The sequence below is a fragment of the Rhinolophus sinicus genome, linkage group LG02, assembly GCF_036562045.2.
Source record: "Rhinolophus sinicus isolate RSC01 linkage group LG02, ASM3656204v1, whole genome shotgun sequence".
Classification (NCBI taxonomy): domain Eukaryota; kingdom Metazoa; phylum Chordata; class Mammalia; order Chiroptera; family Rhinolophidae; genus Rhinolophus; species Rhinolophus sinicus.
This window is the reverse complement of record NC_133752.1, coordinates 13,100,979-13,126,228: the sequence shown is the minus strand read 5'-3', so window position 1 is coordinate 13,126,228 and position 25,250 is coordinate 13,100,979. Positions and strand designations below refer to the sequence as shown.

The window sequence follows — 25,250 nt, the reverse complement described above, 5'->3', positions numbered from 1 at the left end:
GCTTGTGGTCTGAATAGAGAGAGAAGACTTGCTGTTATGAATCTATTTGAAAGCAGTTCATCTTTAAAAGTATCAATGGTTGTGTATCAAATGTCATGCATAACCCAACATATATTGTGTTCTTACACATATGTAAACCATAGGAGTTATAGGGACCTCTTGAGATCCAAATTAAATTGCTTTGATTCCACCTCAAGGCCATGCCCTAAGAGACCCTACACCATAGCCCATAGAAGCCTGTAGTGTCCAATGATTTCTGCTCATTCCTGCCTCTTCAAATCTGACCAATTCAAATACTAGAATACCTCTGTCCAACCTCATGCAGGCCAGATGAGAAACTTAGCCTCTTCTTTGATATCCACAAAAAAAAAAAAAAAAAAAATGTGCAGAGAATTTGTAACACTACTTGACCTTTTCAGAATATACTTACAGGGTTCCGTCGTGCATATTGCAGACAAACTTTCACCATCTTTCTGATTCCATGGGGTCTCTCTCTGTCGCATTTCTGCTCCTCACCACTCTCTTTGCCTGGGCTTTCTAAATTCTTCTCCCCTCATTACTCATCAAAAACTTGCTCCTCTGCTAACACCCAGGCTTTTGTGGAGATACACTGGGTGGGGAGGGAGAAGATATAATAGAGATGGGTGTTTACTACACAGACAAGACTCTCATTAAAAGGAATCTTGATGTATAGTCTGTTTAGATGACACATATAGATAAGCAATGCATAAAGAGGAAGGGGCTTTGAAAATTAGGCTAGAAAGTTATTAGTTATGCTTATGCTGCCATAGTTTGCAGACTTCAGAGAGAGGGAGACTTACAGTGAGACAGCGGCACTGACCCCGGACAGCAGCAAACCATTGAGTGGCAAGGATGGGGAAGGAGAGGAAGTGAAAAAGACCAAGTCTTAGCCAACCGTAAATGTTCAAGGAAGGCTAATCACAGAATAGAATTTCAAAGGCTTTCCTGTGAACATCTAAACTTTTTTGCTCTAATTCAAAGACCTTGTAATTAAAAAAAATAAAACATTCCTTTTTTAACATTAGATTGTGTATCAGCTACAAAATGGTTGTTGAATAAAGAACTTAATCCAATCTCCCAGCATCCCTGTGTATTCCTAGATGGCTGTTACATTACTACCCCTCTGCCATCACCGTATATCTCTCTATGTGGGGTCCGGATGCCTTTCCTCTCACTTGTCACAAACCTTGGGAGCAGCATCTCTGCAGCGTGTCTTCTCCAAGTAACAGTTCAGAAAATATTGCCCAGGCTCCAAGTCTGCATTCCAAAGTCTCCGTATGGGATCCCTGGATTAGCATCATCAGCGTCACCTGAAAACTTAGGAAAAGGTCAAATTCTCTGCCCCAACCTCTGACCTACTCAATCTTAATCTTTTGGTCTGGGACTCAGAAATCTTCCTTCCTTCCTTCCTTCCTTCCTTCCTTCCTTCCTTCCTTCCTTCCTTCCTTCCTCCCTTCTTTTCACCTACTTGTCCTCTTTTTTTCTTTTCTTCCTTCCTTCTCTATCCCCAACTTTTCTTTCCCTCTTTCCTACTTTTCTGATCCCTGCTCTCTTTCTTCATTCCTCCATTTTTTCCCTGTGTTTTTTTTTACCTCCTTTGTCTCTTCCTCTTGTCAATTTTTTTCTCCTTTCTTTCACTTTTTCCCCTTCCTTCTTTTCTATTTTTCTCCTCTCTCTCTTCTTCATTTTCTCTGACCCCTCACCCTGCCCCATGACATAAATTTCCACCAGATCTTTATGTGCCCAAAACATATTTTATATGCTTCTTTAAAAGAAACAATTTCACCGTTTGCTCAGAAAATATGAATTGATGCCTCTGATAAATCAAACAATGGCAGACTTTTAATGTTTGTTTGTTTTCCCCTCATCAAATGTACAACTCAATAAAAATGCCCTAAAATAAAACAAGAGAGGCACTAAAGCAGCTCAACAGCATTCCTGTTTTACTGGATGGCAGCAATCTGAACCAGCTTAGCATCAGAGAAAGCAAACTAACTATCCTTGGTTTCCTGAACACCAATTATCTCAAGCCCTGAAGATCAAATAGTCATTTCCCTGGAATTAATTAAGATATTCATTTTTAATGAAACCATTTTAAAACTCCCCATATTTTTATTAAAAGGATGAACTATTCATCAACATCTTAAAATAGGCACACTTACAGGGGAATGGCTGAACATGACAAGGCACCCTGCAAATAAAGATAACCAGAGTCCCTGGGTCTTTCTTTAGCACTATATCTCTGTAGCATTTCCTCATTTCCAACATAGATTGTTCATATAAATGAGGAACAGGATAAAAGAAAGATAGTGAGAGAGAATTTATCAGCCCCTCACCCTGTCTTGCCCACTGAGTTATCTCCATATTTTTATTTCTCTTACCACATACTGAACGGAGTCTCCAAAAGTAGGCAGCTGATAGAAATGGAGAATGTAGCACAGTGTTTCTCAACTCTTACTTGCCTCAGAATTATCTGAAGGGATTGTTAAAACAGATTTCTGAGCTCCAGACCAAAAGATTATGATGTAGTAGGTCTGAGGTTGGGGCAGAGTATTTGAACTTTTCTTAAGTTTTCAGGTGACACATATGCTGCTGATCCAGGAATCACATATTGAGACTCACTGGTATAGTGCCGACAGTATAACCCTTGGTGTCACTCAGACTAGGGTCCACATCTTGTTTAGGCAGCCCCCTCTGAATCAGTGGCCTGTATGTCCTTCGATAATGATAATTTGGATAATGATACTTAAAGTACACAGGTTTGGGTTTTTTGTTTTATTGTGCGAGATATTAAGATAACAAACGTGAAGTTAAACAAAAAGAAGTCATTATAGTATGGGCCCAAATAGTCAACTTCAATATTGCGTTTCATCAAAATGGGTCAGTTATGGTTGGCCTACATACGTCCCAGGCAGTGTTTTGGCTTTTGAGCTACATAATTATGTATTAGAAAGGATGCAGAAAAATACAAGGTATGATCTACACACATCAGTGGTCTCAAACTTAGATGCATGTTGCAATCATCCAGAGAGCTTTAAAAATTACAAACATTGGTGTACCATGTTTGGTGGTTCTGATATGATTGCTCTAGGAAGAACCTTGAACATCAGGATTTATAAAGCTCTTAGGTAATTGTAATGTGCAGCCTACAATAAGAAGCATGGAACTGGATGGATAAGATCCTAGGTATAAGGTGATTCAATCACAAAAAGAATTGACCGAATCGTGATGAGTCCTATCACGTCAAATGCCAATGGTTAGACTGGATGTATTGGAATCTTATGAAGTCTTTGCTGGGTGGGATGTTTGTGTGGGTAGGGGATGGCAGTAACAGGTCTTATTGCTAATGATTCTGATTCAGCTAAGTTTAGGGTGATGCTTAGGAATCCTTTTATTTTTTTCTTGAACGTCTTAATTAAGAAAAAAAGTTCCCTTTTTAACAGATAGCTAACAAAAGGCCACATTTGAAAACTACTGACCTGGAAGGTCATACAAGTATTGAGATATAGATATATAGCTACATAGATATAGATATAGGATTCATAAACTTGCTTTGCTGTTCTCTTTCAAAATCAAGCAAACTTTCATTCAATTCTAGGTGATCATGAACGGTCTACTGGGGCGTAAACTTTTAATATGGCTGTGTGTCTTTGGCATTTCCTCTTATTGATTAATAATTTATAGCATATTCTTCCCATCTTTTAAAATGCAGCATGACAGGTAAGCACAAGTAGTTAGACTTGTCTGTGTGGGATACATGGCTTCTTCCCATTCTAAATCTTTCCATACTTTTCCTTCACTGCTTTGAATTATATTAGGTTAAAGTATCCATTAAATTCAAATCTATCTTCAAGGTATCACTTTAATACTTTTTAATGTTCTTTATCCCTAAAAATGCTAAGTGTTGAGATCCTTTTTACCTGAAAGGAAAGATGTTTGTATTAGTTTTCTACTGTGTATAATAAATTACCACATACTAGTGGCTTAAAAATTACCCCACATTAATGACTTAAAAAAAATATATTTATTATCTTACAGTTTGAGGGTCAGGAGTCCAGAAATGACTTAGCTGGATCCTCTGCTTGGGATCTCACAAAGCTACAATTAAGGTGTTTATTGGACTACATTATTTTCTGGATCCCTGGGGTCCTCTTCCTAGGTCACATGGTTGTTGGTAGAACTCATTTTCTCATGGTTATATTTCCAAGCTCCCCCACTCTCTTGCTGGCTTTCAACCTAGGGCCACTCAGCTCCTAGAGGCTTCTCGTAGTCCCTTGCCAATGGCCCACTCACAGGCACTCTCATAACACGGCAGCCCACTTCTTCAAACCCGGCAAAGGAGAGTCTGTAGTCTGCTAAAGCAGAGTCTTGTATAATGTAACATGATCATGGGCGTGACATCTCAGCCCATCACTTTTGCATATCCCAGCACTCAAGGCCAGGACATTAAAAGGGGTGTGACTTATTGGACGTCACCATACGGTCCATCACAGTGGTATGTGAGGAGGCAGCAGCCCTGTGGAGTGAAGCAGCTGAATTTGGTCTCATGTCACATCTCAAGCACAGTTGATACCCACCCTCAGTGTTGTACCTGCAATTCAGACATCTCCTTGGAGATTTTACCAAAAGTAGCACCAAATTTTCCCTTGATTTCTGTAAGTTTCTATACTGTGGCCAAAGGAACCAGCAGGTGATGGAAGTTCTTTGATGGGGTTTTTCCACCCTAGTCAAAGTGTTTGAGAACTCATTATACCAAGACCTTTAAAAATAGATGCTTGGAACTGAGGACAAAATTATAGAGATCTACATTTTTTACAAAATACATTTACATAAAAATCACTAAATCCCACTTCTGGTGGAGAGGGGTAGTTTAGCACATGCATGGGGAAGAGTGGGAAAAAGTGGTTAGGATAGAGAAATAAGCTGATAATTGTACAAGGCAATTGCTCTTTGGTCATAAGCCCTTGGAGTTATTCTTGAGGCTTTCATACACTGATTATGTGACCTTCAGTAAATCACTTCATCCCTGGCAGCTTCTGTCTCCCTGTCATCAAATTAGGGATTAAGATCTTTCCTTCCAATCACAAAGCAGGGTAGGTAATAATTGGTGTTGTTCCACCCTTGAAAGACTCAGATAAAAAAAAAAAAATCTTTCTTAAGCGCAAAGTATTACTCATGTACTTTAGAATCAAAGTATAAATGCAGAGTTAGAATGTTATTTTTTATGCTCTAGCAGAGTTTTCTCTCAGACTTCCAAGAAGCAGGGCTTTTTGAGGAGAAAGTTGTTTATAAGTCTAAGCAGATAAACATGGCTGCCTTTCAGGCCTCCAAGGTCTGGCATGGTGCAATTGCTCTCCGGGGTTCAAAATTTTCAACTGCCATTTCCTACCTTGGCCAGTTAGTTTATCTTCTCTGGACATCAAATGCTCCTTTGATGATTCGGGCTATTAATAACCAGATGAGGAGAAATGTTTTGTATAAGCCCTTTCACTTAAAGTGTGGTCAGTAGACATTAGAGCTTTTCAGTTCTTTCCTCTTATTCTTCTAAATACAAAAGTAACTAAAATTCATAATGAAGACCCTGTGATGTCATCTTCAAGTATATTACCTTAAGCATAAGCTTGTGCTAAATATATTCTGTGGCATTTGTTTACTTCTTTGTTTATTTGTTTCATTTTTATTTTAAATGAATAAAGCGTCATGCTAAACAGTTGAAAGCATACAGGGGTGTTAAATGAAATATGTAAGTATCCATCTGCAATCAAAATCCCATTCCATCTTGGTGGAGCCAAACAGTCTCAACTTTCTTTATTCCTGTGCATGTTTTTTTTTTCTTCTTCTTCTTTTTTTTATGTGCACAGATTTATATGTGTGTAGGATTTTTTTTTTACACAGATGTGCTGATAATGCGCATATCCTACAAACTGATTGTTTTTACTTAATGAGCAATTAATTGTAAGCATTTAATTCTATTGTTAAACAGCCATTATATCCATGTTGGTCAGGAGTTCCCTGTTTTTGGATACTTTGGTCTAGTGCGTTGGCGCACGCACTAACGCTCAGCCTCTACTCTGTTTACCTAGGAATCCCCGTAGGCAAGGCAGCAGTTTTCCACTGTGCTTCTTGTTCCACCTTTGTTCCAAAGAGAAACTTTCCTGTGAAGGGCTGTCCCAGTCTTTCCTCACAGTACTATCCAACCTCCTCCCCACACCATAAGAAAAAAGAAAAAGAAAAAGAAAAGCAAAAGACAAACCGCAAGAGAAAAAAAATAAAAATAGACAGAGGCCCTATATTTCTGGTTAATCTGTGAGCTTCCTAAAGTCCTGAGTTTGATTTATCTTGACATTCCACTCTTAGTTCCAGGCATATGGCCCATTATATTACTCAGTACCTCATTTTGAAATGAAAGTTCTGACCTTAATCACAAATAAAGCTCATCCTATATCATCCATATAATGCCTAACTTTTGAAATATCTTTTCCTTTCATTAAGTGAAATGTATGTGCAGGATATGTGTATTTAACTCTTCTCTGTCTCCCAAACCTGTCTTTTCCCAATAAATGTTAACCTCCACTTATCTAGTAGGAATGTCTTTCTGGACTCTTCTCTCAGAACCTCCTGCATCTAATTCACCTCCAAGCTTGGTCAGTTTTCTAGTCTTTGTATCTCTCACATCCACCCCTTCTTTTTTCTCTCCGTTGCCCCGCCTCTCACGTGCAGCTGTCATCTTTCACCTGCATACCTCAGTGGCCTCCCTGTGTCCTGGCCTCCAGTCTGGTCTTCCTCTGAACCATTCTCAGTGCAGCTGAAAGGGTCTTTCTGAAGCACAAATAGGATCCTGCCAGTTCCTACTTAAAACCAATTAATTGCTCTCCACTGCCATTAGAAAACAGACTCAAGAGTTGTATACATTCATCCAACAAATGCTTGTGGAGTGTCTCCTGCAAGTCAGATGCTGAATTCGATGTTCTCTGTACTACAGTGACTCAGGGAGCCCTTGTCCAGTGAGCCACTTCTTACTTTTCCCATCTCATCTCTCACTATTTCCTATTCAGTTTGATCCAACCGTAAAGAACGTCCTGCAGTAGATGTGCTTCCCTTAAGGGGTGTTGACCTGTACTTTTCCTCTTTCAGGGAATGGTTGTCTCCATGACTCCCTTATCTTTCACTGGGCAAATTTCCACACCTTCTCCACATCTCAGTTTAGACTTTATTTCAAGATTTTTTTTTTTTAATCATTCTTTCTCTAAATGCTGAATATGGACCCATCACTGTACTAGGTATTTAGGATACACAGTTGAGAAGGGGTCTGAAGGAGAGGGATGATAATTAAACAAACAATTAAATGAGGAAATACGGGATGGTGATCAGAACTGTGATAAAATCTGTTCCAGAAAGACAGGACAGAGAGCTTATGTCGATGGGGTGGTTAGAGAAGGGTCCCCTAGGGAGATGTTACTTAATTTAATCTAGAATATCAGGAAGGACACAGCCATATGAAGGTAAGGAAAGGGCATTTTAGGCAGAGAGAACAACCCAAACCCTGAGGCAGAAGTGAGGCAAGACTGTCTGGAACTTGGAACATTAATTTCATTTTATGATATCAAAATATTGAGAAACTACTGGTTTTAGAAGTGTCAGATACAATATAAAGGAGTGAATTTTATGGCTCTGGCAGGTTGCTCTAAGTAAAATGGAATATAAGTGGCCAAGATAAAACAGGGAAACCCTTGAGAAAGCTGTTTTCGGAGAGTAAGGAAGTAAGGCTTAGACCAGGAGGGTAGTAATAGAGCAGAGAGATGACCAGCTGTAATAGCTGATGGATGTTGAGCTGACTGGATATATTGGTGGTTTGGATTGAAAAGCTGAAGGGAATCGAGGACTCAAAGTTAATTTGCAATTTTGAGGTTGAAAGAATTATATGTGGAAGTTTTCTCTGCCACCTTATAAAGTAGATTTGGAAATCCCCCTAATGTATTCTGATCATTGCACTAATTTAGGGTTTGTTTTCTTGTTTCCTCTCCTATTCTGTAAGGTTCCTGAGGGCAGGTACTGTGCTTTCCTTACCTCAATGTCCTTCGCTCTTCAGACTATGCTTTGTATGTAACAGATAATAAAAAAATGTCTGTGAATGGATAATCCCAACCACAATGCTCAGGGAGTCATCCCAGATAAGGTGTTTATCTCCTCCTGGGTTCTTCATTTTAGTTTCCTCCACAGCTACCCAGTGAGCTTAAAGAGCTATTAATTCACTCTGGGGGGAAAAAAATCTAGTGATAAGGGAAGTGACAGAACATGGCTCCTCTTGGAAAAGGACGACCTACAATAACTTGGCACGTTTGTTAGGTTCTCCTCAAAACGGTTAAGGGCAGTCTCATGGTAATGGGAACTTCTTTTGATTCTATTGCAAAAGTGTCCAGCTTTCATCTGGTAAATTATCCATGTCCTATAATGCTCATCAAGTATTGTGTCAAACGGATAATAGGATCTCTGTTGCTGAAGAAGCCCTCTCGCCTTAGCAACATATTTCAAAGATTAAAAGGAAGAGATAGGGTGATGGCACCCGCACGTCACTGTATGTATCACCCAGAGTAGGTTCACTTGTATGACACAGTCCCAGTGTTTCGGTGGCTTAACACAACAAAAGTCTGTTTCTCTCTCGTCTCCCAATCCCACGTGGATCATTAAGAGTAGGATTCATGGTGGAGACCATGTTCTACCCATTTACTGAGGACACTCCTTTCATCTAGTGGTCCCGTGTTTGCCTAGCACCGCCTCACGCTGGGTCGTCTGTTTCTGGTCCAAGTTCAAGAGAAGAGGGAGAACAAAGAAGAATGTTTGGGGCATGTTAGGTCTGTCCTGGAGCGTCAGACATACCTTCTGCGTACATTCCACTGGTCAAAACTTAGCCTTAGTGACTTCACGAGAGGCTGAGAGATATAGTCTTAGGAAGAAAATAAAATTCAGTTCCTCCAAATGGGAGAAAGGCATGGAGGAAATTATGTCAGAGGTTCCCAAGATCAAATTATGTCAGAGGTTCCCAAGATCACCTTCAGGTTCACTGATTTGCTAGGAGGACTCACAGGACTGAGCATATAGTCATTCACAGCTGATCTATTTTACAGCAAAAAGATACAGAATAAAATCAGCAAAGGAAAACGGTACCTGGGACAATGCGTGGAGGAAACCAGACTCAAACTTTCAAGAGTCTTTACCTAGTGGAGTCACACAGGATGTGTTTAATTCCCCCAACAATGAGTTGTGACAACACATGTGAAATGTTGTCTGCCAAGGAAGGCAGTTAAGCACTCAGGGTCATAAGTGTTCAAGGCTCTTGTTGGGGCTGGTCATGTAAGCACCTGCTGTCTAGCATGTACCAAAATTCCAGACCCTCAGAAGCAAAGCAAGTGTTCATCATAAACCATATTGTTTTGTGCAAATGATTTAGGTACAGTGAATCATTCTTATCAGGGGATAATGGAACCCTCCCAAGCTCCATGTTCCCAGACACTGGCTGTTATGGACTGAGTTGTATCTAAAATTCATACGTTGAAGCTCTAACCCACAAAGAGACTATATTTGGTGACAGGGCCTGTATAGAAGTAATTGAGGTTAAATGAGGTCATGAGGGTGAGGCCCTAATCCAAAGGACTGGGGTCCTTAGAAGAAGAGACACCAGAGATGCACGAGTGCAGAGGAAAGGCTACACGAGGACACAATGAGAAGACAGCCATCTGCAAACCAAGGAGTGGGGCCTCAGGACAAACCAATCCTGCTGGCACCTTCATCCTGGACTTTTAGCCTCCAGAGCTGTGAGAAAGTAAATTCCTGTTGGTTAAATTACCCAGCCGGTGGTATTCTGTCACTGTGGCCTTAGCAGACTAATAGATCAGTCAAGGGCCAACCTTGTAAGCAGACCTTTCTAAGGACAGCAGTCTCAGTCTTGTAATAACTCTGTTTTACACAAAAGTGCACATATTTTGGAGTAAAAAAATGATCATGTGATTAGATTCCAGTTCTGGCTACCATTGGGCAACATACTTGACTTCTTTGGGTTTCACTTATATCATCTGCAAAATTGAAAAAAATAACATCTCACAGATGTTTTGCAAATGTAATGAATGTAAAGCACAGAGTACAGAAACTGTCTCATGATGACACTCAAATATAGCTATGATTATTATTATTCCTTCTATCATCATCATCATTAATACTATTATCATATTGCTCCTCTGAATTGTGTCAGAGCCTAGAAGCTCTTTCTTAAAAGAGCTTCTTACCCTTACATAAGGACAAATTTGGAAACAGTGTACTTTATTTTGGATTGATTTTACTCTGCCCTTTAAATTCTTGGAAAAAATGGACACTGTCTTTCTTTTAATGACTTCCTTGCTGGGATTTTGTCAAAATCAAAAGAGATAAGATAATTTGTGATATTTTCAACATATAATATAACCTGGAGAGGTAGGGAATTTTTAAAAACAAGTTACGTAAAAGCAACTCTTATATAAGGCAAAAATTCACTAGGACCATTTCTAAAATCTTTAAGATTTTCTATCCATTTATCTACAGCAATTTTATAAGTAAGATCACATTTCATTTCTTTCTGGAGTCACAGGTAGGTTGGTCCAGGCTGATGGGGCAGTTCTGCTCCATCAGGACATTCAGTGATCTAGGTTCTTTCCATCACATTTCCCTGCTCTCCCTTGGCTGCCTGCTGTTCCCAACTGCATTGTGTAAAATAGGTCATTTTCTTGTTCATGTCTGGGGGAATGCAAAAGAGCCATAGACCAGGGGCAGGTTACCTATCTTGATTTAAAAGTAACCCAGACATTATATGTATATCACTTTCACCTACATCCCAAGTGCTCATTAGTTACATGAAGCCACCCAGCTCCAGTGGAAGCTGGGAAATGTAGTCTCTAGCTGGACAGCAAGATATGTAGATAGAAGGAGAAAGTAGATTGGAGGAAGAAACTAGCACTCCGCAAAAGTCTGTAAAAAATCCTACTCAATTTTTCTAGAGAATACACTAACTATTTCCTAAGTGAGTTCAGCTGATCCCCTAAGACATTTTTTTTTTTTTAATCTGGGAGCAATGCATCCATTGATATTTCAAAATCATATATTCCTTAGAGAATCAAGATTTTTAAAATAATAATAATTACACTCTATCTTCCGAAGGTTTTGAGGTTTCCTATTTCCTTTAGCACTGTACATCAGAAATGAATACATAACAAGTTCAGGAGAAGCTTCCTCCAAGGAGGTTTGTTAATATAGTTTGTTGTACATGGAACCCAGTATTCACAGTACAGAACCCAAGAACAGGGTGCTGGTAAGACTGATGATCTCCCTAAACAGCATTAGTCCTTCTTATTATTTTTGGAACAACTAATTGGTTCACATAAATATATCACTGAGAGCCCAATAAATAATTTTTCAAATTCAGGACATGTTCTTTACAGAGGCTGCTGTGCAACTTTGGATGGTTTGTGGTTAAAACTAGAAACAAATCAGAGGCCCCATTCCTCACTGCCAGCTCCTGGCAGTGAACTCACCCCATAAAGTCAGATCATTTTCCATTTTTTTACACTTACCCCTTAACTGGGTTCATTAATATAAGCCTCACTGGCAATTATTCTGTGATCTTGGCAGGGATTAAAATCTTCATTAAAATAAAGTAAGTTGCCAAAACTTTAGAAGTCTTTCTATGCTACATTTAAGTTGAGTGTATTAGACTAGAAATTCTCTTAAATCTGTGCTGATTAATTTAACTTGAGGGAAATACAAAGAAATGTGTCAAAGTAAAATGAGATAGAATCAGTAATTTCCTTATCTGTGCATATTACACTAATGTATAAATTATGATTAATGTATGACATTGCGACTCCCCCAGAATTTTAGGAGATTGAGTCAAAACTTTTCATCCTGAGCTCCTTCTGGTTGTTACTCCTTTCCACAAGTATATATGGAGTAGCAATTCTTTACTGAATACTAACTGTATGTTAAGGATGTTGCTAATGCTGGGTACATGTTAATGAATAAAAGAGAATTGTCCTCAACTCATAGACACTAGAGTCTGGTGTAGGAAGTGTAAAATTAACAAGAAAAGAAAAAAAAAATAAGTATAACGTGGATATAGTTTTGGTCCCTTCCCAAACCCATTTTGCCATAGCATCGTGTACTCACTGTTTGTCATTGGAAACCCCTGGTCGTTTGTAAGAAAGTGAAAGAATTCACAGTCTCAGAAAAGTAGGAGAGCAAGGAAACATTGAAAAAGAAAGACGCTGGCCTTAGAAGTTGCCAGGGCAGAGCCTTGGAGTGCACAACTGCATCTAACTTTAGGTGAACTTTTTCTTACATAAGAAAGGGTAGGTACATTTCCTTACAGCAAGAGATGTGACTATAGACTAAGGTCATTTGATTGACATATTTTGGTTTCTTTCTGTGCATGTTCTTACCTAGAATGCAGGAAAACCCGTGGTGGGGGGAGGGGCAAGCCTTAATGTTCATTTTATTTTGATTGTAATACAATGAGGCTAGAGTTCAGATAGTGGCCAGGCACCAGCAGTTTGCACATGTGTTAGGAACCAGCTAAATCCAATTGGATCTTGCCTCCTCTTTTTAAGGGTGTTTGGACATTTTGATTTCTTTCTAGGGGAGAGCCTGGGCAGTTCCTGGAGAGGGGATGCAGGCTTGGGCAGCCCCTTCAGGCTCACTTTTATTAATTCTTTTTGCCTCATCACTCCCCATGCAGAAAACTTTAAACAATGTAATCTACAGCTAATAAATGAAGGTGTGCCTTTCAAACCACTGAGAACAGGAAAGGATCATTCCAGTAGAGTATATCATGTTACTCCAGAAAATTAATTCATTGTCTTCTTAAATCCTTTTTTTCTGTTGTTCAGCAATCCTTAGTTAACAAAGAGAATGTTTACAGTGAGCTAAAATATCACCTATCGAATCCATCGGCTGATGGACCTTATTTTTTAAGCATTCAAATAGGTTAACAAGGAAATAAACAGAACCTTTTTTTTTATCAGTGTGCATTTTCAACCACTTTCGGTAGGCCAACGAACAACCTAATTTCTATTTTCATTTTTAATATAGTGCCTATTGAGCTTCAAAATATTCTGAAGGAAACTTGCATAAGACACATGTATAATATGACCAATATAATACACATCATAGATTCCACGACATTGAGGAAGGAGAATATTTAATTTTTCAAAAATGTAAGCCAAGAGAGTTACTGCTATTTGGCATCGCATTTAGTCCTTAACGTCTCAGAAGCCAAGTATTCAATTTTTTTCTTTTCTTTTTTGTACTGGCTTTGCATAAATGGGCCAATGACACTTTCTCTTTTTCCTTTTTTTTGGTTCTCTCAGCATAGTTCCTGGTGATATCACTTAGTATTAGGCAGTGATGTCCTTATTTGGTCTATCTAGCCTTCTAAATGTTATGCCCTTTCTTCTCCCAAAAGGAAACCGTGAAGAAAATGGCTATTGACATGTCTAGAGAAAGGGAAAAAAAAAAAATATATATATATATATATATATTCCAAAAAGTAATTTAGTGCCTTATCACTAAGAAAGTAAGTAGCACAGTTTCTGTAATTAAAACCCAAGTTGAATCTTCTTACCAGAAATATGGTCTAATACAGGGCTCTTCATGAGAAAAGAACTAAACATTATTTGAAATAAACTAATTTCAGGAAAGGCTGTGATTAGTCCCTTTGTGGCATATTGCTACACCTTGTGGTTGATAATTATTTTAGGACTTTGATTCCCCACATGTTATCCATGCTGATTGGACGTGGGGTGGGCAATAATGTTTTTCATGGAACTAACAGTAGGTTAAACATATTGTAATACACTGTACACAACTGAGCAATTTATTGCTTGTCAGCAGCGGAATTAAGATACCATGTAATCTACACATTGAAGCGCATGATAATAATGCCTTCTTGGTTTCTTCTGGAACGCCACAGAAAACCCCATATTAGTTTCCTAGTGGAAGGCAAGGCAAGCCTAATACTGAACACACTTTGTATTATCATTAGTAAAAGTGCTACTGATTTATTGGATAGATTACATTTATTGAAAATAGAATGGGAGCGTGCAGTTAATTACTGGCTTTTTCTAATTAATTAGTGTCTTCGGTGATTAGGATATTCTACAGTTGATCATAGCGCTCTCTGCCAGAGTCCAGTGAACACGGTGTTGAAGTGAAACATCTGCAGCAGCACCCTGCACTGCCCTCTTCTGTGTGTCACTAGCACTGGTGACAGGGAGGACATGTGTTTCAGTGCATACGTGGATAATTGAGAGCCATCTAGTTCTGGATTCCAATTCCAGCTCTGACAATTGCTAGTCATTTTACCCTGGGAAACCTCCCTGAACCTCATCTTCCTTATTTGTAAGAGGGAATAGTATTACCTATGCACAATACTGAGGAATCTTAAAGAAATAATGTTTAAGTAGAGATGCTTGTCTGTGGTAGGTACTAATGCTGAGGCCCTGAGCCTTTGGGTTGCGTAGGTCCAACATACACAAAAATGTCCCATGCTCACATCCCTTAGGTTTTGTGGTGAAGGCAAATTATAGATTCAGAGCTTTGTCAATACATCTTTGAGAACCACTAATCCCAACTTCTCCAAATTTTGCAGACAAACAGTGAAGACCTGACCTATGTGATATTTGTCCAAAGGTCAAATAATCAATGAAGTAATGAAATCTCTGCCTGCTTTGCCTTTCGCCCTTGTCTTCTGTCTCTTAATTTAGGATTCTCTGTACTATACCAAACAACCTTGGAGATTCTAAGGCACCTTGTCTATTCCACATACCAAATCGTGAAATCTTCAATCAGCAATTCACACATATTTGTTGAGTTTTTGCAGAAGATGGAACTGCAGTAAACACTGGGAACATGGATAGTAAGCAAATAAATGTGATTCTTGTCCTCAAGAAATGAAGGGACCATGTAAATTGTTACCTATTTTTCTACATTATTACTATAAAACCTGGATCATCTACTGCATACATGGGAATTTTTTTCTTTTTTCCTTTTTTTTTTTTTGCAGAGTGAGGTATTTGGAAACTTCCAAGGTCATTTAGCTAATGAGTAGCAGTGACATCCTTATAACAGATACACCTTAGTTCCCATCTCAAAATCCCAGCCTAGTTTCCCAGTAAGAACACAGAGAATACTTTAAAAAAATAGAGAGTGCAAATAATTTTCTTAAGAAAATCTTGAACCAAAACAAAGGGCAAGTTTAGCTGTTTAATATGACAACTAGGTAGAACCAGAATTCATAGTTCTAATTTGATCTGGCAAGCCTGCCTGAGGTGAATTGTTGATATTTGTCATGCAGGGGCCATACGAAGATCCAGATTATGTACAAAGGGTCTATAAGGTGGAGAAGTTGCCTAACGTAAGGATAAAGAGCATAGACTGCAGTCAGACTGCCTGGGTTCACACCCTGATTCTGCTGTTGACTCATGACGTTGAAGATGCCATTTAGTTTCTTTGTATCTCAGTTCCTGTTCAAAGATGACTCTGAGCTTTTCCTCTAAGCAATCAGAAAAAGGAATTGACATTCTGAAAGACTGAAGGAAGCCTGCATTCCGAGAGCCAGAAAATGAGCCCCTTCCTGTTTGGGAATTTAGGACGCCTTGTAGCCATCCCAGGAGAGTTATGGAGCTGGTGGTAGCATACGTATATCTCGAGTTCAAGGGGAGATGTGCAGGCTGGGAAATAAATATTGGTGACCTCAATCTCTAAATCATATTTATCTCCATGAGACTACATGAGATCACCAAGGGAACAAGCACAAGCTGTGGTCGTATTTATATTGTAGAAATCTCACTCTGACAAAGCAGAGTCAGGGGAATGAGAGTGGAGGCAGTTAGACCAGCTTGAAACCTACTGTAGTAGCTCAAACTTGAGATTAGTAAGGATGACCTACAATAGCGGTAACCATGGTAATAACAAAAGTGAATTACTATGCAATGCAATTGTAATGAAAAATGAATACAATACTAGTTACAATAAAAATACAGCAAAAATGCTAGAAGGGCCAGGGCCTCTTCTCTTATTTGTTGTTACCTGAATGCAAAGAAGGCAGAGATTAGTTTGTCTCTTGGAATTTGTGCCACTGGCCCCCTGAGGGAAGACTAGCCTCTCATTTTAACTCAGAAAATACAAATTTCACAATGTTTTAAAGATAAACTCTCACCCATCTTTAGAACATATATTCAAACTCCTTATTGGTTTTGCCTTCACTCTACCCCTGCCATCACCAGCACAACCTACCTCCCATATTGAAAAACTGAGAGACGGTAACACAAGAGGAAGTAAGGAAAGTTTCTGATATTTACTTTCTTTCGGGTATTGCCTCCTTTCCAGCAGTCTGGACATTGGAAAAACCTATTTTTAATCATTCTCTTTTTCCAAGTGCACAACTATAAGTCTTTATTCTTTGTGTCTGCATGCGTGCATCAGACATCTTATATGTGTAGGTAGGGATGTGCATGTTTGTGTGTGTATTAAAATTCAATGAACAAGAGGTATAAGAAAATAAAGAATAAAGTAGAAGAAACTGGAACACATGTTGCGTAGAAGACAAAAGGAATAAAAGATCTGGAGCCCCCATGCCTCACTCCTGCTGTCTATCCCATTATCTGCTTGTCACTTCTCTCTAAATCTCTCATAGTTCCTCAGAATTCAACAGGTCCAAAATTATACACGCCACTCTTCATACCCCACAAGTGTATTTTCTCCTACATTCGCTATCTTTTGGGGCTTCATGACCATCCACCCAATTACCCAGCCTGGAAATCTGCGATCGTCCCTGCCATTCTTTTCTCCTTAATGGCTCACATCCAATCAGGCATCAACTTCTGTGAGATTTCTTTTTCTAACACTTTCTCACATTGATCCTTCCCTCTGCAGCCCAGTCCTGTGTGCCACAGCTCAGGTCTGCGTCATCATGCTTATGAAGTAGTCAAGAAGGTTCCAAGTAGTCTCTAGACCTCTGTCTTCTAATCAGAATCTATACTCCATCTCAACACCAGATCTTATAAGTAAAACAGAAAACTGACCAGGGCAACTCATTTCTAAAATTAATTCGTTATTGACTCTGTTTTATGTCAATAAGACTACATTTCTTAAGCTCTTGAGCCAAAGCATTCTGCTTTGGAAGTTCACCCTGATAAACCAATGAGGAATAAGATGAGATACTAATGAAAGTCTGAATCTTCTCTAACACACAGTTAGAAGTGAAATACTCTTTAGTGCATGTTCTTATGTTTTGCTTGAAAACAAATTAAAATTTTCAGAGCATATGGAATCCAGAAGTCAGTAATTTTAAGCACAGTGTCTAACCAAGTTTAGGGTAATGCTATATTTAATTATGTATCAGTAGTTCTTGAGGATTGGGTTATCTGTGGTTCTAAGAGTTGTTTGTATGTCTTGGATAGTAATAAGAAGGATAAAAGCAGTTATGAAAGCCAGCAACACATGATAATCCTTCAATGCTGCCTATCCTGGAATATTTTGACTCCAAAGTCATTACACCATCCAACTACATGACCTCAAAAGGTCACAAAAATATAAGTATTGATGTATCACATTGTCACTTTCTATGACAAATATGCAGTTCTAAGCCTGGCTGATTTTTGTGCTTTCTGAAAAGTCTGAATTTTGTTTCAAGTACATTAAGTTTGCTTTAAGATGCAATTTTACAAAAGAAAAAATGACTAATTTTGTCCATTGTGAGGATCATCAAAATATTTATACAGATTTTCTCAGTTTCCCGATGTTTCTGGCATAACCCTTTCTTTGTGCTAGGCACTGTTTTAGGTACTTTGCATTAACTGTACAATAATATTGTACAATGACATTTAACAAAAATCTGTCATATCAAATACGAAGCGTCTTATGTTAATATACACAGCAACACTATGAGATAAATAGCATTATTATTTCAAGTTTATAGATGAGGAATTTCAAGCACAGAGATTATGGGGTTACCTAAAAATACACAGGTAGGAAGTGGCAGAGCTGGGATTCAAGCTTAAGCAGGAAGCCCAGAATGTATGTTCTTAACCACTATCCATGCTTTCTATACTCTCAAATTTGTCACCTGCTTTTCATTTCCACCCCCTACTCAATTTCAAAGTTTTAACTACTGCAAAGTCTCAACTAACTTTCTTATTTTCAGCCTCACTCTCACCAACCCATGCACTACTTTTCTGTCAAAATGATCTTTATAAATAACAAATCTATTCAGGTGAACTCTGTTTACATACTTCAAGGACTCTCTATTCTTTTATTTAAATAAAATTTAAATTCATTTGCATGATATTCAAGGCCCTTGAGGGCTTGGCCTTTTCCTGTATTTCCACCCTCCCTCAATTCCTGTCACTCTCCGCTTCCTGTTTTATGTTCTAGTCCTACAGGATTAGGTACCCATCCTTTCCAGAGCATGGGAGATGTGGGATATGTTCTCTTGCCACCTTTGTCATTTGATTCTTCTAACTCAGGCACTCCATGTATTACTCCAAGTCTCAGATACAGATGAATCCTCCTCTGGCCTCCCCCAGCTTCCCAGACCGTTCTTTGTATCTCTCTTATGGCATGGTTGTGCAGTGTAGTTGGTTTATTTCCCATTTCCCTACCGTACTGCAAGGGCAGGTGTTATGTCCCTTCATCTCTCGGTCTTCAGTCCTCAATGAATTTTTAAGTGATAAATGAATAGATCAGCATAGTGCAGTTTGAGTGCTAACTCTCTCAGTTATTAACAGTGTAACTTTCTTGTCTCATCTGCAAAATGAGATAATGATAGCACCTACCTATATTACATTATAAATTCTTTGTGAGGATGTAATGACTAGAGAGAGAGAGAGAGAGAGAGAGAGAGAGAGAGATGATTGATAGATAGATAGTAGATAGATAGATACATAGATAGATAGATAGATAGATAGATAGATAGATAGATAGATAGATATGTCGTGATTAGTACAATGTCTGACACATGATAAATACCCAAAAATGTTACTTTGTCTTCCTGCTATTATTCTGGATTGTTTAACATTGTAGTGTTCATGGAAGTACCATGCATCGTGTTCTTTAATGCTAAATCTTAATTTGTACCTCACTTTGTGCCTAATGTACATTGGATTTAATTTCCCAGTCAGTGAACTCAAGCCTGTTGGATGAAGGTTATAATTGGCAGAAAAAAACAGTCCTTCCAGGTGGGAGCAGGAACACGCCCCCTCACTATGGCACCACACGTGTTCTTCTGCTCAGGCTCTATGCTTGGGACACTCGAAAAACAGGCCTTAGCATTTGGAGAAGCTATGCTCTCACTAACAGCTACTTATGTCAAGAGAACTTCAGCCTCTAAGAAGTGTGTCTCCAAGGGAGGGCACAATCAAGACAGCTGAGCCCGTTCACTGACAAGCCACACACAGCAGAGGCTAAAGTCAGCTGTTTTGGAAGAGGGTTGCATTTCTTCTGATAACTTGAAGCAAAAGTTTTATCATATTTTTTTGCTAAAGCAGTCTTACCTTTGTTTCATAGACTCCCATAGCAGATTAAAAGCACTGGAATTCACACTTACCCCACCAACCTAGCCTTCTGGCATCACTATTAATAGGATGTTATGGATTGAACGTTTGTGTTCCCCCAAAACTTGTGTGTTGAAATCCTAACTCCCCGTGTAATGATTTTAGGAAGTGGGGTCTTTGGGAGGTAATTAGGTGATGGCGATGGAGCCCTCATGATGATATTAGTGCCCTTAGAAGAAGTCACACGAGAGAGCTTCTTTCCTCTTTCTGCTCTCCACCACGTGAGGGTACAGTAAGAAGACAGCCTGAAAAACAGGAAGCTGGTCCTCACTGGACACCGTATTTGTCAGCTCCTTGATCTCAGATTTCCCAGCCTCCAGAACTGTAAGACATAAATTTCTATTGTTTAAACCACCCACTCTATAGTATTCTGTTATAGCAGCCCATACTAAGATATAGGTTATCTTTTTCTGAGGGACTCCCCTTTTAGTTTCACCATTTATTTAGCTATTTGACATTAGAAACAGTATTTAAACACCTCTGGACCTAATATTTTCCATCTCTAAAATGAGTCTACTAATGTCTCGTGTGGCACTGCAATCATTAGTAGTCATATTCATAAAGTATCGTGTACCGTGGAAGCTACGTGTATAATTTGTGCTTCGTCCATAAGGCTCAACAGCAGTAAATAGCATTAACTTTCAGTTAATCCTATGAATATCAACTTACCATGAATGCATGTACATAGATGTAAAGAATCATTTCTGTTTTGTTTTGTTCACAATTCAGATGATTGGTTTTCTGACTAATTTGGGGACACAGATACTCCTTTAGTTATAATCCATTCTCCCCTGTTGCCTGGCACGGACCATCAAGGGAGCCATTGGCTGGAAAAAGAATAACTTTCCAAAGGCAATATCTGTTTATATAGAAAATATAATAATTTGATTTTAGATTTTAAAATCCACAATAATTGCATTATTGTATTGACATGTTCATGCAATCATTTAATAAATATCAGACACCAGCCAGGCAGATAAAGAGACCCTGAAACATCTTGGCATCAAGGGGTAGAAAAAAGATGGTAAAATGAACTTGGAGGATAAAGCACCACAAGGCAATAGTGAAGGTAGAATAGAGAAATTAGAATAATTGAGCTTGCCAGGAAGAGTGAGAGAAGTGAAAACGGGATCTGAGGAAGGTGATATTTGAATCAAGACTTAAAGGATCACAGAGCATTCCCTAGCCAGAGAAGGGACATTGTAGCCATTGGAACAACCAGCAAGGCATGATGGGAGCAGCATGGAGTTGGCTTTATGCCAAATGAAGGGCTCATGGTGACAATGAGTTGATTAGCAGCTAAAGAGGATATTAGAGCCAGAATATCATGGAATTTATATGCATAATAAGGGTTAGGAATTTGCCCTAAAGGCAGAATTTAAAATCTGCCTGGAAAACTGGCTTAAAGTAAAAAAGGTGCTTCATACAAAGATAAGGCTTGGGCTAATTCCCCAGGCTCAACAGTGGGTCGCCTGAGGAATTACAACTCTTAAAATTCTGAAGCCTTTTATGAATTTTCCTTGCTTGCCTGGTGATTGGTTGAAACTTCCTGACATTATTTTCTCAGCAGAAAGATTCCAGACCTAACAGTAACAATTCAGGTTTGGAATAAATAAAATATTGACTCGTTTCCTTCTCCATTAAAACTGTTTTGAATGCCTCTAAATTTCTACTCTCTACAAAGCTGGCCTGAACATTAGAGCATCAGTTTTTGTTTTTTTCCATAGAATTATTTAGACAATCCAATGTCTAAGTCCCCCAGGCCAAAGCAAATTCAATTTCCAAAATAAACAGAGGATGGCTAACTGAGCATCAAAACTGACCCTTTCATATTAAAAGTAGCAAATTCATTCTAGAGTTCCTATTAGTAGGTTTATGCCAGTTTGTGAAAAATCTAAATGGTTTATACAACTTCCACAGTCCTTTCAGTTTTGCTTGTAACTTTCAAGAAGAGTAAACTCCAGCTTTTTTCAAAAGGAAAATCTGTCTTTCCTTGAGCACTGAGTTACTAAATCCTCAAAATGAGAGAACTGCTAAAGAGTGTTCAATTCTTCATCTGAGAGCTAGTCCGTCTCCTCTGAAAACATTTCCCCAGCTCAATAAACTAGAAAATCATGATGATGCTGAGTTATGGTTTGCAGTCCAGCACCTGCCAGAGATGAGGAAATACGATTTAATACGACAAGTGGAGTAGTCTTTCGTCTTGCCCTGGATCTGCTTCTTAAAGAGCTTCTTTTGTTGGGAAGTGTCCCCCATGCCCTTATCCTGTTGCCAGTCACAGCTCTGAAGAGGCAGTTTCTCCCTAAAGCGTTCATCTCACCTTCTGGGGAAAGAGCATGTGAAGTTTCATTGGGCAGCATCTTGAGAAAGGCTCTGCTTCTACTCAAAGGTTTCTAAGAGTATTTCCAAGCCTGCTCACTAAGCAGAACTATCTGTGTTCGTCAGAGTAATGTGATTTTGAGGGCAAGCTAGAAACGTTGGGAAAGCTGTTTCACCTCTCAAAGTCTCATGCATCTCAATATGAAAACGTAGAAGGTGATACTTCACAGTACTGTTGTATTTTTAAAAGGGGCGTGGTAAACCTTGCCATCCAAATGTTGGTTGTTAATTATTTATCATTAACATTGATAGCAATACACATATCTTCTACTGGACAATGTCAAACATTTCATATATTCAATGGTCAGTCTTTTAATGAAGAGTTTGAGGTTTTCAAGGTGTCAGTAGGCATATCTCAAGAAGGGATTCTGGTTAGTGTGACAGACACATTTCCAGGGCTGGTTGCCAGCTGAGATTAGGTTCTGCAGGTATATTATAGGAAGGTCGGACAATTCAGTTTGTAAACTCATTCCAGAAAAAGTGCTCCATACCTCATTGCTGAATATCACTATGGTCACCTTCAAAGTACTCCCCTTGGGAAGCTATGCACTGATGCCAGCACCTAGTCCACCCTTCAAAGCAATTTTGGAACTCTTTTTCTGGAATGGCCATCAGAGCTGTCATCATATTACCCTTGATGTCCTGAATGTCATCAAAATGTCTCCCTTTCAATATTTACTTTATCTTCAGGTGAAGAAAGGAGTCATTGGGGGCCAGATCAGGTGAGTAGGGAGGGTGTTCCAATACAGTTATTTGTTTCCTGGCTGAAAACTCCCTCACAGACAGTGCCTTGTGAGCTGGTGCATTGTTGTGATGCAAGAGCCATGAATTGTAGGCGAAAAGTTCAGGTCGTCTAAACTTTTTCACGCAGCCTTTACAGCACTTCCAAATAGTAAACCTGGTTAACTGTTTGTTTAGTTGGTATAAATTCATAATGAATAATCCCTCTGATATCAAAAAAAGGTTAGCAACATCGTTGCAACAAATTTGCAAACTTGTCAGATCTCTTATGGGTACCACGGTAGCAAGTGGGACCTAGAATTCTCAAGATCATTTCGTAACTTGCTATTTTTGTTACCTAGGTCACTGAGTTTACATTTCTGTCGTCAGTTAGGGCCCTGTGAAATCTGAGCAATAATATGGCACGTCACAGTCCAGAGAGCAGAGACAATTTCTTCTCTCCTTGGGAGTGTTTGACACACAAAATGTGCTCTTAAACGGCAGCTGCCATCATGCTCAGCGGTGATAGGCATCGTTATATTGTGAACATCAATCTACCAGTGAAAACAAATATATGTGAAGGTAGTATTTCCTTATTTTTTGCTCTTGATTCAGATGATAGGTTTTCTCACAGTTCTGAGGATTAATGATAAGCTACTATGTTTGAAAGAAAAGATAGGCTGGTGTAGGAGGTATTCCAATAATAATGATTTTGATAATAGTAGCAATAATAGTTACAACTGCCATTCATTTCAAAGTGACTCTTTGGTCAGGACTGTGTGAATTTAAGGAATTTAAGCTTTAAGTTAGTGTAGGCAAAGAGAGAGAGAGAGAGGGTTACTGAATATATAAAAGGTATTTAAAGAAACCCCAAAATAGAAAAGGACAAGTGAATTTCATTAGCGATTAGGATCCAAAATTAGCAAACTATCAGGAATTAAGGTTCATATTTACTTTTTTGCATCTCTGAGCCCATAGCTGAGCAATAATTTCCTCGGTGTCCCCACAATTCCTCTTTGCTTGAACACTGAAAGAGACAACTAGTATCTCTGATTTCCCCATCTTCCTGTTCCCATGAGCAAAGCTAACCGGCCAATCTTGCTTTAGGTGCCCTCCCCTAGTGCCCCCTGGCGTCCTCCTCTATGCGAATCAGTGGTGGCCATCAGGAAAGAGTTAATGGTCACAAAGAGGACTGCAGAGTCTCTTGCTTGTGAATTGGGGTGGGGCAGGCACAACGATAGAGTTGAATTCATTTGCCCCAGGTCAGTGAATTAATATGAGGCAGACGCTGGCAAAACCCAAGCCTGTCTAGCATCCAAGTTCATACTGTTTCCTTGAGCTTTGTGATGGACCTGGAAGTCTGCATTTTTAGCCAATTCTCAGGTGATGTTCTGGCTGTGGATCTTGTCCCAGGAACACACTATGTGGAGGAGACTTTAGAGAACAGGACTGGGGAAACTGAAGCAGGAGGAAATCTGAAGTTTCCAGATCCTAGCAATGCACCACTACACCGAGAGCTATTTATTTGGCAAGCTCCCTCATCTGTGTTTGTGTCACAGTCCAGTGACAAGATGAGTAACTACATCTACAGTAGCTCGCTGGTACAGCAAAAGAAAAAGCGTGTGCTGGCTAAAAAAAAAAAAAAAAAAAAAAAAAAAGGTGGCAAATAATCAGTGGGTGTTCCTGGCAGCCAATGTATTTGGAGTTTGTCTTGTTAAGACACACAGGCTATTCTGTGCCAGAGTTTTTTCCCTAGTCCAACTTTACACAAACTTACTGATAGGCATAGTAAGTGGAATTTTTGTACAACTTGCTGGTTAAAAAAATATGTATAGTTCACGCAGAAGTCATTATTTGACGTTATTCCTGATGTGTGTGGGCTCCTTGGTGCCTCTCTTCCCAGCTTCGTCAGGAGCTCAGGGCCTAATTTCCACCGCACATTTATTGGGTGTTTAAACTATGTTAGATACTATGTAAAATCAATGACATGTATTACCCCATTTTGTCCTCACAAAAACCTAAGAGCTAAGTGCTATTTTTATTCTCATTTGACCAGTGATAAAACTGAGGCCTAACCATTTATATGAGGTGACCAAGTGCTGTCAAATACTGATTTGACTCCTTCATGAAACATTTCCATGCTGCCCTTGTACCCCCATTGATGAAACCCTGTCCCTTTCACTTTTTGTTGATGCTGCATTCCTGTACCCCCCTTTTAATTCGTCCTCAACATGGACTTTCTCCTCTTTTGCCCTTCAAGGGGAGGTGGGAAATATTGGGAAGCTATTCTGGCCACACCCAGCTCCCCTATATTTTGGGTATGTTGTTATTGCTGCCTTCCTTTGGTTTGTTTCATTAGCTACCCTTCTCGGTATCCTCAGTGATGGCGCCAGACACTTCCTACATATTCCAAATCCAAATCCCACATATGCCTCCATCCCTCTTTTACTCTAGTGAAAAGATGGAGACACATTTTCCTAACGTCACTTATGTATGATT

The 25,250-nt window shown here is 39.1% G+C and overlaps 1 protein-coding gene across 5 annotated transcripts in view; it reads left to right on the top strand.

Moving 5' to 3' along the window:
* The window catches only part of KCNIP4 (potassium voltage-gated channel interacting protein 4), a 1,022,425-nt gene that overhangs the window by 922,409 nt on the left and 74,766 nt on the right, over nt 1–25,250 (top strand). The window lies entirely within an intron of this gene.